Genomic DNA, 13,756 nt, shown 5'->3' on the forward strand with positions numbered 1-13,756 from the left:
GCAGGAGGCATAAGAAACAAAAAGAACTTGGTAATAAGCCATCAACATAATTAGTCCTTGAAACCAAAAAATCCAGCTTAAACGGTAACTTTTAAGGCTGTTAGTAGCCCTCAGCTTCCACAACGGCAAGACCTAGTAAACGACTTATTATACTATTTTATTATAGTCAAATACCACCTCATTTTAAATATAGGCCTTGTAAAATTGAACTAGACTGATGTCTTAGAGTTATCTGTGTAATCTCTAACTCCATCCACCTAATTGGATCATCGGCAAAGGCTCTTTCGGCCATTAGTCTTAATTAGCATGGCGCCACCATTACTGTGCATGCACACGTGGCTTCCAAGTGGGAGCGCACAATCACCCACCGGCCTCTTTATAGAGAGAGTCACTCAAAGTTTTTGTATGTGTGTGGGTTTCCCCAGATGTCAACCACACACCCAGCGAAGTTTGTAAACGTCCGTTTAAATACGCTGAAGTCATTTCATTAACTACCTGTGGCCACTCATATCCGAGACAGCCGGTATGTCAGAAACATGGACTAAACAGGGCTGTGCTGGGGAAACAACTGAAGGTATTCCTGGCAACTAATTAACGTGACATGAAAACTAGCTTTTGCCACAATATCTGTTTCCCAGGGAAATCTGAACGGGAGCTGACACATCAGCAGTTGCCGTAACTGACTGTGCTTATAAGATTCTCACCTACCTTTATCTCCCTTTCTGTTTGGTCGAAGAACCCTTGGGAGAGCACACACCTTCCCTCCCCAAACCAGGGTCAGCTTTGTTCACATTTTCAACAGAGTAGAAGTTTATCTTTGGAGGCCTCCTGCCTGTATCTCTGCATTGCCCTTCTTTCTTCTGAGTACCCTTTCTGCCTATGAAGTCCTCATAGGCTCATGTGCCTGCCAGCTACTGGAAATTCCTCGCTCCGAGTACCTCTTCATCTGACAACATACACTCCCTCTCCTGGACAGCGTGTAAGCCAGGCGTTAGAAGGAAAGCAACATGATCACATTATTCACAATTTAGTGTGAAGACAGACCAACTCACCACAACTCTCCTAAGAGTATTAACAACTGAAAAGATGAGCTTACTGTTATCATTGAATTTATACTGATACACTTTCAGCCAATATAACTTTGGAAAGGAACTTATTTTAAGGAGAATTGGGAAAGAATGTTTGAAAAGCAAGATACATATATCTATTTCACACACACCCCACCCGTACACACACAGAGCCATGCTACAGAAAACTATACAGCCAATTTTTAAAATGAGAGCGCTGTAGGTCCTAAAGCGCCCTTTGAGTTTCTTAAATCCAACCACAAGTCACAAATAAAGTCATCCCTGGTCTTCCTCCACTAATTCAGAATAATCCTCCCCTTCCCTCACCCTACTCCCGGAGAGAATCAAACTCACTCAGTGCCACCCACAGACTCAAGCCTGAAGAATAGAGCTGGAAACTTGGCGTGGTACTTCTGAAAAATTGCTAATCCCCGAGCCTGGCCAGTGGATGTGGAAATCTCGTTCGTGGTCAGAATCCCACTCACAGATCAGGCCACAAATGGGAATTCATTTTCCGCCATGGTATCCGCAAACCTCATCTATAGCTTTCTGATGAGTGGCTTTTGTTCTAAGTGAAAGATCAAAGATAAGCTCCCAACAGAATTTTTTTCTTTAACACTAAAAGCACAAATAAAAACAAAAGAAAACAAAACACTGCGCGAACACACTGCCAGACTCTTGTTTCACAGGTGCCACCTCAACCTGTGGCAGTTTCCAGGACCCGGAAGTGCTTTGCCCAGCAGGGGGAGACACTGCTCTCAATCACATCTGCATTCTCCAAGAGCAGGCCTCAGATGCTCCCAAAATCTGGGAAGGGAAGCGAGTCCTGTTACCCAAACCGTGGTTTGTTATGGAAGCAGAGATGGCCTACACCTTTCCCCCTGTGAGCTATTTTTGAACAAGAAGCAAGATGAGAAACTTGAATTGGAATTTTTTGAAGCAGAAACTACTCTCTGGGACCCAGAGGTTTTTGGAGACGTTCCATTATCTATTTCCTGGCACTAAGGATCATTCAGCAAATGACTCTTTTCTGTGGTCAAAGATGAAAACGATAACAGAGGCAAGGACTCCTTTGGCACATGTGCTATAATCCCTGAGAGTGAAGAAGGCTCTGCTTTCCTAATGCTTTTGTCACTGTTTAGCAGCAGGTCAGAGAAGGCACCTGGACACCCCTTGCTGCTACACTGGTGGGACACACATTGTCCCCACAGCAGCAAACTGGTGTTTGTCAGGAAGTAACCAACCGTGCAGGGAGCTGTGTTGACAGGGAACTGGTTCCACTCTTTTTTTCTTTTGTTCTTCTTTCTTTTTTAACCTGAATTTCCAGTTGTATCGCAAAGCCATTTCTAAACAATGGATTTCCCAAAGCAGTCTCAAGTTTGGCTGTCAAAGGCTTTTGTTTCCACTGAATTAACATAAACTCTAACAATTTGGGAGGCTGGAGAGAAGCAGGCTCTTTGGTGTGTAGCTGCCTTCGTCTTGTAGAGCCAGTAAACTCTCAAGTTTTGAACTGAAAGAGACTCAGGAGATGACGTATCCTCTCATTTTGGGAGTGTGTGCAGGTGCCACCTGGAAAGAGGTAAGTGGTAATGTGTGTACCCTAACAGAGAACAGGGAAGAACATTCTGGAACATTTCATCCTGATCAGTTTGGGGATGGGTTGCTTTTGGGAACCTTTGGCAAGTAACTGCATCAAAAGCGTCTCGGTTTTTTAGTGAATACATAACATGTGTTGAGTTACCAGGTCTGCCCACCATTCTGAGATCTGGAATCTCCTCCCTGACTATAAACTGGGGATATTTGGTGCTATACTGAAATCATCCTTTTGCGTGCTTGTGGCTCTCTAGTTATAAGTAATTTTGCTGATCCGGAGGAGAATGCTGTCTTTTGGGACCCTAGCTTACAATTTAGTGCATTGTATCAGCAGTGGCATTGATGTCTGAATTTCACCCCCTCTTTGTATTTTCAGGGAGAATCAAGTGAAAACAGTCTATATCCACAAAAGTAACACCAAAGTAACTAGATACGAGTTAGCTCTTTAGATGTTCAATGAATAAGTAGAAAAGAGGTGGCAACGCTTCCACTTAAGTAGAGTACTCTGAAAAGCAATTATTACAACATACAGAGTTCAAGTTCAAACTCATATTTACAATGAGTTAGCTTTGAGAAGATTTGATCACTGAATACCAATAGGTAAGATTATTTAAAGTTTCTCCAATGTTTGAAGCTACTCTTGCATTACACCATCCACACACTCATGTATGGCAACATGTATGTATGTTTGGTAAATAGAAGGGTGAAAGAACAGATCCTTGCATTGTCTCTGACCAGTGTATACCTGGGGCCATGCGTGGGGTCCAGGAACTAGAGAGTGTTCATCCTCCCATGAACAGATGCCTCCCTTTAGCATTCCGGCCTAAGGAGTTGAAATTTTTTCTGAGTTAACTGCAGTGAGCCTTCCAACCCTACAGTGTTTGGAATTTTTCCCAACAGGCGCTACTCTAGCCTGGTGGCTGCTGAGCATGGTCATCGTAACCTACAGTTCACTGGTCCTTTGGGTAAGTCAGTTGGGCCTGGGAAGGTAGAACAATAACTATACTTAAATCGAAAGACCTGGGTTACGATCCTGATTCTCCCACCTCGCATCCATGCCAACTTGATCAAGCCTCTGTTTTCACATCTGTCTGATGGGATAATCATACCAGGCCTGCTCAAGGTTTTTATGCAATTCAACTTAGATACTGGATGGGAACAATGGGAATACATTTTACGAGTTGTACCATGTTGTATAAATATTTGGGATTGATTTATGTTCGGCAAAATTTACACTTTTACCTTAGATGCTATTCGGTGAATGCCACAGGCCTTCTGAGACCGCAGCAACACACATAACACACACACACGCATCAGCCTCTTGAACCTAGGTTTGCACTTCACACAATTACTTTAGCTGCTAAGGAAAAGAACCAAATCTCAAAAGATGCTCAACCCACAGCTTTACTTCTGTGAGGACTTTTTATGCTACCACCTTCAACCTAGATTCACAGCAATACACATGCCGGCAGGTCAGGGAACTCTACTTAGCAACCCAGCCTCAATTCCAGGTCAGTTGGAGCCGAGCCATGGGATTGCACTATTAGTCCAGGATAACCAATTACTTTCCTTCCATGATTAAACATCTTTGGAAAAATATTGTTTTTCTTTGTTACATAACCCAAAGTTCAAATTCTTTTGTTCTTGAGGTCTCTGCCAATGAATGGAAGCTCAAGTTCACTGCCTGCCGTCCAATACTTTTTAAGGGCCCCATTGTAAGAAATAATGTTCATGGATGATTGCCTAAAAGATATGAAGAACTTCTATTTCTCTAGATACCCTAAATTGTATCCGCACACCAAGCCAAACCACGGAAAAGCTGCAGGCTTAGGCTGAATCGTTCTGGCCCTGTGTTCAGCTGGTTTTACTGAATTACACTTTGGCAGTATGCCATTGGCTTGCATTGAGGGACATTACAAGAAACAGTCCTATAAAAATTGCTAGTGCAGGGAAGATATTTCCACTGTGTCCCCACACTGAGCCTTCGATGAGAATCAATGGAGAAATTTCCCTTGGCTCTTAGTTCCAGCAAAAGCCTGTTTCTTTTGAGCAATTGGCTTTTTCTCATATGGGTATAGCAAAGTTCACAGTTCCCTTTTTGCTTTGGCATCTAGGAAGCTCAGAGTCAATTTCTGTCCAACCCCTAACAACTAACGGTACATAAACTCTATATGAACTAACTGTTCATGGTCTTATATTATTTTTCATCCCTTATATTCCCTACACTTTAATTTCTTTTCTATGTAGTGTGTGTTGGGGTAAACCGCCCCGAATCTTTTTGAGAACAAATGTGTATGGAACTCATTGGCCCTGCATAAGCCTCTTCTAGATCCCAATCTGCCTTTCCGGCCTTGTCTTTGGCCACTTTTTACCTTGAATCTGTGCTCCAGTCACACTGAGCCACGTCACGCCTTCACGGTGCTGTGCTCTTTCGTGTTGTTCTACACCTGCCTATGTAGGTTCCCCTGCCTGGAATACCCTCTGCCTGTCTCTCAGTCAACCAAAAGCCTGGCAGAACGCAAGAGTCCCCATCTCTGTTCCTGCCCAGCTTTTCATCCACACCATCAGCTTATCACATACATTATACAGTAGACCAGGTACACCCCTCTGTCCTTTGCTAGATCATAAACCCCTGGAAGGCAATGCCATTTGCACTTGTCTTTGTATCTCCAGATACAAAGTTCCAGATGTACAACAGGTCCTCCACAAACATTGGTAAAATTAATGAGTAAATGAGAGCTCCTGTTCCAGCACCAGCACGTGGGACCCTTCTGATGTTTGTTACCAAGGTTGATAACAAAATGCATTTCAACATTCACAACCTGGTGGTGGCTGCTAGAAGCACAAGTGCAGGTGATGCCGTCTTCCAGAAGGTGGGGTACCAGTCCTCAGAGCAGACCCCAATCCTCCAACTCTCTTCTAGAGACGGCAATACCTGGATGCTCCCACCGCATCCACCTATGGCCTTTGCTACTTGGTCAGTTTCAGCTGTTTGCCATTGGTGAGGCTAACACCAAAACAGCAATCATGGGAAGCCAGAAACAGAAAAAAGTGCAGCTGATTCTGGTTTGTGATTCTAGAGGACAGAGGCCCAGGAAGGGGGATGGGAGGCAGCCTGGTATCCTGGGGGCAAATATCTATGCATATGAGTGCAAAGGAAAGTTAACACCAGAAACCAATTACTCAATCAATTTTCCAAACACTGGGGTGGAAACGATGCTTCTCCAGCCTCCCTTTGTTCTTCCAGTGCCAGAATAGTGTTTCTCGTTTGCTCAAGAATCCAGAATATTCTTAGGATGATGAAATAGAACATGAAAAGAGCATCACAGTGTTCTCAGCAGAATGCTGCATCGCGACATATTAAAAGGGCCTTGCACAGCAATGTTCAATACGACAAGCAGTTACTTTCTACCTTGAAGGTTTCCCATTTTTGCCTCTTGCTTTGGTGTTTGCTTTCCTTCGAAATCTGCCAATAAAACTAATGGGATTATTACTGTTTCAACAGGAAGACCACTGAATCCAACGCCTCCATTTTACAAATGCACAAGCTGAAGCCCTGTCAGATACAATGACTTGACCAAGGCCACACAGACCAAGGCGGCAGAACCAATACTGGACCCCCAGCCCACCGTTCCTCCCAGGACACCATACCAGCTGCCTCTTTTTAGGCATCCAACAAAAAGCAAGTACAAATAACCAGAAGCTCCTGGGAGAAGAAGCCAGTCCATTTGTTTCCACGTTGATGCCAACTCAGTCCAAAAAACTCTGGCATTAAAGGGCTAACAGACTTAGTTGATAGACCCAGCAAGTGATTAACGAGTAAGGGACTAAGGTTGTAAAGAGATGCTGTATCTTCAAGCTTGGCGTCTGGTACTGGTTCGACAAACACTCTGGGAGAGCCTAGCACTGACCCAGTTGCTGGAAGGAGATGAGGTGATTGAAAGCCAAGTGTGGAAAAATGCAGCAGAAACCTAAGACTCAGACCTCCTGCTCTGCTGACGAACGTGTTATGTAGGTCACTTGGCAACAGGACATGGCGTGCATCAGCAGAAAGACACTCGGGATTTCTGCAGTTGAGGTGGGAGGGCACAGGGCCCTACAAACAGTTCACAGTTCAGTTGGGAGTGTCACAAGGAAGGCGAGAGTGTCCGTGCCTTACAGTCTCAATTCTGCCACAACAGGCTGTCTCATCCCCAATTTTAGGGGCCAAGGGTGTCCACGATCTCTCGGCACACACAACACAAAGGGCAGGCTCGTGAGAGGTGTACCAACTCAACCACAGAAAGAACACTAGACATTTTTGAGTTTCTGATTGTCTTTTTTTCAAACAGTAAAAACACGGATAATAATCCTTCCCAGAAAAATGTGAGGTTAAAAGTTTAATCTGAGTTCACAGCACACACATTCCAAGGGGGGCACCGTACTTGGGGAAATTACTCACCTAGAGTTTATGTAAGTTCCGAGGCGATTAGAGTCAGCCGACAAATTGGAGCCAGAACACGTTTACATTTAAGGCTTAAAATGTAGATTCCTCTTACGGAAGAAAGAAGGGTGTCGGGGGTGGGAGGTGGAGGGGGGGAAATCACCCACCACGCAATGTTTCTTGTTAAGGGACCAGACTCCATTAAGTGTCAGTCCGTCATCTCAAAGAGTGTGGAAGATGCCAATACACGATCCCCCTCTGCCCGTCCCTCTTAAAAAGCGCACGTCACATCTGCTTGCAATCAGCATTTATCTCGCGGCGTGCGTCTGACTCATTGGGAAAACTCAAAGCACATGTCTATTCCTGCTGAGGCGCCGGCCATTACCATGCAATTTACAGGTCCTATGCAACCCTGAGCACACGGCCAAGGAGCCGGTCCCGGCTGGGTTTGATGACTTTGCTACCAGCTTCACAAATGGAGGTGACACCCGTGTCAGCCTCCACGGAGCTCTCTTGTCACTTCCCAGCCCCAGTCACAATGAATGCTTCTCCTTCTTTGGTGAGGAGCCCAAAGAGAAAGTGTTTGGGAAAGAGTGGCCACATGTAACTAATGGGGAACATGTGGCTTGTTAGTTTCTGGAAGCAAACGGCATGCGTGCAACCCCTCCAAAAAAAGCCTTGGTCAAAAAACAAAATCAAAGTACTCATTCTTTTTTCCAAATGCCTGCAGTCTCTGGGAGAGAGCTTGGTGACTGCAGCACACTTTTCACCTGGGTTTCTCGCCACCACCTAATCTGATTTCAAGCAGCCTCTCTAACAACACTGAAAGGGAGTGCAGCATGAACCTACTTAACCGTGGCCTATACCAAGCCACACTCCGGGTTGAAAAGTGAAAATTCATCAGACTTAGCATTTTGTCTGCTGGATCTTTTTTTTTTGTTGTTCTGATTTTGGCTCTAGTCGGCCACAAGTCACAGCAAGGTCATGGCCATAGCGGGTCCACAGAGGTGCCTTTGTGTAAGTTATAAAAAGGTGACCCCTCCAGTCAGCTCAGCCCTTCTGGGAGCCTTTATGCAAAGCAAAACCTGCACCAATGAATGTTGCAGCACTGGCAGGAGCCTTTCCTTTCCAGAAATCTTGAAAAGTGATGGACACTCTAAAGTGTGTTCACCTTAACTGGAAAAGGCCACACCAGGCTGTTAAAATGCAAGGGGCCAAAGGCTCGAATAAAAGTCTACCATGTACCCCTGTCTGTGTTCTCGGAATGCTGGACCTCTGCAGGGAGAGGCTGGCATGAGTTATCTAGACCCGATGGGCTTCCATCTGGCCAGGTGACCCTGTAGTATTCATTTTGCTCTAGAAGCACCTCCTAGACGGAACTGGTTCCTTTGGTGAGGTGGCGTCCACTTTCCTTGGGTCCTTCCTTAGTTCTGAGTATCTCTGGAAAGATGGGAGATTTCCTGTCCTCCTGGTTTGTGCAGAACGTACTCCCCACTCTTCTCATCAGTGGCTTGTATCTTCCCTCAGATTTTGCAGGCAGGCCTGTCCTCTGAGGCCACCTCTACCTTTGAACATGCCACCAACCTTTGACCATCAACCTCAGAAGATGCCATTTCCTAGCGCAGTGGGTTCTAAGCATTTTGAACATATATCCTCCAAATCCTTATTATTTTTATTGTTGTTGTTGTTGTTGTTTTTGCGGTACGCGGGCCTCTCACTGTTGTGGCCTCTCCCGTTGCGGAGCACAGGCTCCGGACGCGCAGGCTCAGCGGCCATGGCTCACGGGCCCAGCCGCTCCGCGGCATGTGGGATCCTCCCGGACCGGGGCACGAACCCGTGTCCCCTGCATCGGCAGGCGGACTCCCAACCACTGCGCCACCAGGGAAGCCCCTTATTATTTTTTTTATTCTTTATTTGTTAACATATACATTATCAACACAGGCTATTACCATTATTTAACAGTTCAAGGCACAAAATAGATTTTGAGATTTATCATAACCATTATACATGTACATTTTCATCCAGGTTCCCAGTGACATTTTAAAATTTTTGGAGGTTTTTGGCCAACTGCTTATTAAATCAAATTAGATTGCCACTGTTTCTACCTTGTAACACTGTGACCTTGTAGTGTGGTTGGCAAACATTCTGCAGTGGGAGTAGCAGGAGGGCTACTTCTGCCATTTTTGTTCGGTTTTCTTGGGAACTGTATGGTTAGAGTGTTATCTTTAATCCATGGTTCCTTTATAGGAGTCTTTTCAAGCCATGTGTCCCTTTTGTCAAGGTTAAAACTAGATAATACAACTGGTAAATACATTCAACCAGGCACAAGGAACCAGACACAGGACACTCCATGCCTTTGAATTGGAAAACTTGGAGACAAAAGACTAAAGACTGGCCCATTCATTCACTCAGGGTTAGTAACAGGTCAGGAAAAAAAAGCAGAGGGAGCTTTTTTGGGGGCTGCCAAAAAAATGCTACTTTCACAGTTGATTCCACATCTACATCATTTCTGGTTTAGAGCACTTCCCAACAAAGGAAGGGAAGCGACAGATACCAAACATGTCCCAGTGTCTCAAATGCCTCTAAAGGGAAGCAGGTAAGGTATACGACCTAACTTCTTAGGTTTAAAGCAACCCAAATCGGGGCCTGTCTTCACACGTCTTTCCTCCACAGAAGGTCAGGGAAGCATGGGAACCACGAGACAGTGGAGGGAACCATGCCGTTCCTCCTCCCATTGGCCCGTGCTGCCTCTCATCTGGCAACAGTAATATCTACAGTCTTAACACCTCCAGTAAACTGATTTTTGTCACCCCATTCTGGGTTTGAAAAAATGAGAGCTGCTATAGGCACATTCAATCTCAAGGGTCCCAACTGCTAGTTTTAGAGGGATGTTGCTACCACCGTCAAGGTGAGAGGAACAAGCAGCCCATTCCCTTTCCGCCCACTTCTATGGTAAAAACTCCAAGTCAGCAGATTTCTCCACTGTTGCCAGTGAAGACTTTTCTCTAATGCTTGAAAACAACCGGCCGTCCTACCCAGGCTCCATGGGAAGGTGGGAGCAGCTCTGCTCACTCAGTGGGTCCTGCTGCAGGGAAGGGCCCTGGGGGAAGGGTGGGTGGCTGCCTGTAGCAAGGTCCAGAAAACCTCAGGATGGGAAAGGAGGGTTCAAGCTAGGGAGGAGTTAGTTAACCATAAGCCGACTCTAAGTTAGCTTATACACTGAACTATCCAACTCAGTGGCATCCACAGTGAAATTCATAGAAGTCAATAATTATATAAAGAACGAGAAGAAAACTGACATTGAAGCCAACAAAAGACAGGAACAGAGACAGGCAAAACCTCCATGTTTTCTGGGCCGGCGGGAGATATGTAAGCTAATGGCTTTGCTCTCATCTACATGCTGCCTCTTTTCTCGCTACTTGGAGGTGTTCATATACCCGTGGACTTAAATAAGACAAGAAGGAAAGAATCAAATGCCAGCCTATATGCAGTATCCAGACCTGAAACCTAACCTAAACATATCCAGATTCCTCTGATCTTGTTACTAATTTAAGACAAGAGAGTAGGTCCAAATAATGCCAAGCATCTCAGGGCCACCCATGGAAACCAGGCTACTCTATCAGCAGCTCAAGGCACTATTATAAAAAAGCAAAACCAACCAAACAAGACAACCCAAAACAACCCAAACCCAAAATGCCATCCTGGAAAATGCACAACAGAGTCTGAGGTCGAGGACATTTTCTACCCTGCTGGTCTCAGGCCAAGTGTAAGATGCTACTGACAGAATGAACTTCAGACAGCTGGCGGGGGTTGGGGGGGGGTGACCCCGGCACTAGAGACCCAGTGGGTGTGTGTGGCCAGGAAGAGGGGGCTGCGGAGCAGCTCACTCAAAAGGATCCTTCTCCTCTGTCCCCAGCTCTTGCTGCTAGAGTGTCCTTTCTTGTCAAACCAGCCCCGAGAGCAGCCCGAGCTCTGCCACCCCATGTCTGACATGACATTCACTAATTTATTCATCCATTTAGCAAATATTTATTGAACTCCTCTGAAGGGTCAGGCCCTGGGGATGCACACATGAATGGGACACACATGGCCTCTACCTTCATCTGAAGCTTTCTCTAAGTCTCTCTGGCAGGTTGTTGGCTTGCGTTTTCACAAGGCAGACGCTGTGGGGTAGAACTGTGCTTTGTGTTCAGTAAGTGGAGTTTTTCAACCCAGGCTGATGCCCGCTGCTTGGAAGGAGCAGGCCCCTGCCCCGGCCTGGGCTGGATGTGTGGGGAGAAGCATGGTGGGAAATTAATTTTCATCTGCTTCACAGTTTGCTTGGGACTAACCCAACCTAGGACAGAGCCCCCATCTTGGCTCAATCCACAGACAGCCCTTGTTAGAGGGCGTCTCGGGGTGGGGGACTGGAGAGGCTCTGTTTATTCAGGGTCTACAGAAAGTCCCATGACAGTTTCAGCAAGGACTTGCCATTCTCTCTTAGTATGAGTAGAGAACCCTCTTCACCTCCATCTGTGTCCCCAGCACAGGTCTGCTGGTAGTGCTGGGAGGAATGAAACTGCAAAAAAAGGCTGGGGCAAGTGGGTATCTAGCAGATGGAAAAGGCCCAGGTAAATTCTAATCTGGATAATCTCTGTGCACCAGACGATGATGTGCCCTCAGAGTGGAGCAAGTTTCAGTCTAAATCAGGCCAATTCTGTGTTCAACAGTTTACAGGCTAAATGGATCCTTTTAGTCTGTCATAAGTTCATGCACTTGGAAGGACCAGTAATGTAGACTTAAACATGCCATAAACTTAAAGGAAACGCGGGTCCAGGGCGTGAGGAGAAATGAGCTATTACTCCTCCTCTGGCAGGGAAAGGCCATTGTATTTCATGTATGATTTGACCATGCTTCAGGAGAGCCATTTTGGCTTTAAATGGCACATTTCTTTCTTCTTTTTTAGGCTTCCTGAAGGGTTATTTTACCCCCAGGTACTTTCTTACACTGAGTAGTATTTCAGTTGTGTTGCACAAACCCAGAGGTCTTGCAGAGATCTCAGGAATACTTGGTATGTCACTAACGGTCAACAACCAGCAGACTGTGGTTCTGGAATCCTGAGATGCACACTCGGATCTGTGATGGATGTTTATAACTCTCGGGATGTGTCTTCAATCATTGCAGAAATGCCTGAGCACGTGGCTGTTGGTTGTGCAACGTGAGACGTGACTGACAGTGTCTCTTAAGATGGGCATTTGTGCCATTATTTATTATTGTTCTGGTAACATTTACTATTTCAGAGTGCTTGTTGTTCTGTTCTAAGAAATAACAATTTGAGTATGGATTTTTTTTCAAAGTAAGTAGCCTAAACCTCCTTTCCCTGAGTTTTGGAGCAAGGCAGCATCTGGGAACATATGGTTACAGCCTCCTGAAAAGTAAACTGTCCTTCCTTATTTTGTTAAAATGCATTCTTTATCCCTAGTGAAACCAAGATGAGATTAGTTCATGGAATTTTATTTCCTTGGGACTTATCTACATGGGGACATGAATCTCATTAGAGCCTCTGAAGGCAAGGGCTAACAGGATGCAGACCACTTTGCACATGGATGTGATCCCCACTCAACAGTTCTCACCTAGGAACTGCATATACTCAGTTGTGATACTATCTGCATCCAGGCTGGTTTCAACCTCCTTAGTATTTAGGTATTTTAAATTAGTTATTCATCAGTGAAATCAAATATTTTTATTTGCATTATAGCGCTTCAGATCTGTCACTGCTCATGCGCCACATGGCATGTGGGATCTTAGTTGCCCAACCAGGGATCGAACCCATGCCCCCTGCAGTGGAAGCATGGACTCTTAACCACTGGACCACCAGGGAAGTCCCCCTGGCTGGTCTTTTAGATAATTCCTCTATAAAATCCCCAGCAACTCTGTCAGTCAAAGCCATGCAGTTACCTTCGGCTTCCTTAAAGGATTCAACCCTTATTCCAGGGGAAACAGACCAGGTTTTCAAAAAGCAAAACTGTTTTCGACTCCTTAGTTGCTCATGAAAGCACAATTATTACCAACAAAAAAGATACTTTCTAACTGGCACTAAGGACTTGTCCTCAGTGTTCTGTGATATCTGCAACTGAACGTCTCCAGGTGTCATGGGGAGGGCCAGGGCCAGGGCTGGGCTTAGACTCACAATGTATCCTCTTGGTACCCAATGTTCTTGATTATGAAGTTGGGCTCTCTTCTCCCTTAGAGATCCTCTAAGAAGTACCTCAAGAGAATATGCTCAAAAATTTGCTTCAGTATAATTATTGGGGGCATGGCAGTGGCCGCACCGTGTCATATGAGCAGACTTCAAGCCCTCTTTCTTCAGGGTCCAGGGACAGGAAGGCTGAAAACCATCTGTGCTACGTGGTGACCTGGAATTCAGAGGACCCAAGAGGGCCTGAAAGGGACATTTGTCTTCTGGAGCAGGTAACACTTGGCTTCAACAAAGGCCTCCCTCCTAAGACAGCAGAAAGAGTTCTACTCTGGAAGGCACAACAAATGGTCTGAGTTCAACCATGGCATCACCGTGGTTAACGGTTTCCTCACCTGTAAAACGAGGGTTTGGGTACATTCAAGAACCTTCTGAACCCCTTCCGGTTCTCATTTGTGTGACTCTGTAATTCTATTCTACATAGAATTATACCCTAGC

At 45.5% G+C, this 13,756-nt stretch overlaps 1 protein-coding gene across 2 annotated transcripts in view; it reads right to left on the reverse strand.

The window, feature by feature from the left end:
- The window catches only part of COLEC12 (collectin subfamily member 12), a 187,232-nt gene that overhangs the window by 79,156 nt on the left and 94,320 nt on the right, over positions 1-13,756 (reverse strand). The window contains exon 1 of one of the 2 annotated variants that reach the window (XM_067699559.1): positions 7,102-7,336. The exons of the other annotated variant lie outside the window; for it this stretch is intronic. The gene's annotated coding sequence lies outside the window, so the exon portion shown is untranslated. Of the gene's footprint in view, positions 1-7,101; positions 7,337-13,756 lie in introns of those variants that run through there. 2 annotated transcript variants of the gene reach the window in all.

This window comes from Pseudorca crassidens, chromosome 12 (assembly GCF_039906515.1).
Source record: "Pseudorca crassidens isolate mPseCra1 chromosome 12, mPseCra1.hap1, whole genome shotgun sequence".
Classification (NCBI taxonomy): domain Eukaryota; kingdom Metazoa; phylum Chordata; class Mammalia; order Artiodactyla; family Delphinidae; genus Pseudorca; species Pseudorca crassidens.